Raw genomic sequence first — 2,612 nt, forward strand, 5'->3', positions numbered from 1 at the left:
CCGGGCAGTGTAGCCAGAATGCCCACGCTAGCAACACGCAACCGTAGTGGAGGGGATACGCACACAAACGAAAACCGTGTACATGTAATGCGCAGAACGCTCTGCACATTGTGTCTTTTTTTCTCTCTCTCTCTCTCTCTTTCTCTCTCTCTCTCTGCGATGGAGAAGACGTGTCAAACATCGCTCTATAAAAGTGATAATTTTTAAGTAGTTAAATAATGAGGGAGAGTGGTAAAAAGCTGTTGAAGTAATAGTTACATAGACCGGGAATAGCCATGAGTGTTATCTAGCTGCAGTATGCTCATTTGTGAACGTAAGAACTACATTTCTTGTATGGGACGCCCAAGTCTCGTACGACAGGTGGACATTGAAGGTGGACAAAGTGCTGACGTGTGAAAGTGGACGCAAAGGTGACTGATCGCCTATGCTGATATTAGCAGTTTCGACCGGTAATTATCGATATGGAAGAATACGACGAATATCGATGCTCGGCATGTAAGAAGGCAATAAAGAACCAAGCTGTAACATGCAAGTCTTGCGATAAACTTTTTTACCATCCAGGATGTGTAATTAAGCATAAAATATATAATAGAAACCACGAATTGGTGGCGTGTCGTGGACCATTTGACAAATTTATTATCGATAGCGATAAAGAAGCAGCTATGACATCGACAGGAAGATCAACGGGGAGTACGGCATCAAGCAGTGGAAACAGAGTAGCAGGCGCGAGTGGATCAGCGGAAATTGAGGTAAAAATAGATTGGCTTATAAAAATAGTGAAGGAAATAAAAGATGAAACAGCGTGTAAAAAGGAAGTCAAGATGATGATTAAGGAAATAGTTCGTCAAGAATTGGAAAATTTTAAACAAGAAGTGAGAGAATTGAGAAGAATGATACAGGAAGGAACTTCAGGACCGTCAGAAGGAGCACAAAGAAATTATAGTGATGCAGTTAAAGAGAATAAAAAAGAAAATATTATAATTGTCAAACCTAAGATGCAACAGGAGAGTGAAGTTACTAAAAAATTGATAAAAGAAAAGATAGACATCAAGAATATGCCTGTGGGAGTAACGAAGCTAAAAAAAGGAAGCAAGGGAACAGTGATTCTGGGTTGTGAGACTGGAGAAGAAATGGAAAAATTAAAGGCTACAGTACAAGCCAAGCTGGGCGAAAATTTCAAAGTAACTGAGTCACCGCGGATGAAACCTAAGATAAAAATTGTCAATATTGGCGAAGAAGAAATGAAGTTGAATGATGATAATTTAATAGTTACAATCAAAAAGCAGAACAAGATCGACGCGAAGAATGAAGAAATTCATATGCGAATAGTGAAGAAAATAGTTAAAAGTCAATCCGGAAGAAGAGGTAAAGAAGAAGGTTCTGTAATAATTGAAGCAGATGAAAAAACTCATGAAATAATGTTGAGCATGGGAAAACTGAATGTAGGATGGAGAAAGTGTCTGGTATTTAATCACATTAATATTAAAAGGTGTTTTAAATGCTGGGGTTATTATCATATTGCAAAGAATTGTACGCGAAATGAAACATGCCACAAATGTGCAAAAAATCATAGAGCGATTGAATGCACGGCGACAAACAAAAGATGTATAAATTGTATGTTTAAGATTCAAACATACAACTTGAGAATAAGTGATGAGCATGACGCCCTTGATCCGGAATGTCCGACATTTAAAAGGGTGATACAGGAGGAGAAGAGGAGAGCCGGCTGGGAGGACACTAAGTAACAACTACAGAAGGAAGAAGATACAGCATCAGATATGAAGATAATGAATCATGCATAGCACTGTCGGAGTCTGGATTGAATGCTGGGTTGAGGATTTGTAATGCAAATAGCTGAGAAAGCTAGTAAAAATCGGACAAATCCGTCCCCCTCTTCCTATCTTTGATTGTGCAACGCTGTTAGTTGCGGACATTGCAATTTCGTAGAACTATGAACTATGAGTGCACAAAAAGAGTATATTGTACGAAGGGGTTAAAGTGTATAATGCCTTACCAGCTGAGATAAAACGATGTAAAAATTGAGCGGTTTAAGCAATTGTAAAAGGAGTATATTGTAGTTAATGTAAACCAGATCTGTATCACAAATAGCTGAGAAAGCTAATAAAGATCAATCAATCAAAAAAAATCTGTCTCTCTCTCTCTCTCCCTCTTTTGTAGAATACAAATTCGTCCACATCTAGCTGTCAAAAACTTATGTAATTATATATATTAATGTCTAATCAACGCTATTTAGAATTCTTTTAATATTCATATGTAAAATATAAATGTCATTCGCAATATAAATCTAAAAAATTTTTTTTACTTTGTATAAATCCTAACTTGCGTGCAACAGACTAACAATAAGACGAATATATTTATATTACATTTAATAAGTATAATTATGGTATATTTTATATTGGTATAATCGATTAATCGGTAATTAATTCTTCAGTACTATTTTATAAAAAAGCGGTATTTTTTAATTAAAAAAAAGACAAGTTTTAATAATTCATCAAATTCTTAATATTTTTTATTCAGTATCGTACACAAATCGTGTATCGTAAATACACAAAATATATATAATATATATATAAACACATATCGATTTCATA

Source organism: Formica exsecta, unplaced genomic scaffold, assembly GCF_003651465.1.
Source record: "Formica exsecta isolate Colony F162 unplaced genomic scaffold, ASM365146v1 scaffold474, whole genome shotgun sequence".
Taxonomy (NCBI): Eukaryota; Metazoa; Arthropoda; class Insecta; order Hymenoptera; family Formicidae; genus Formica; species Formica exsecta.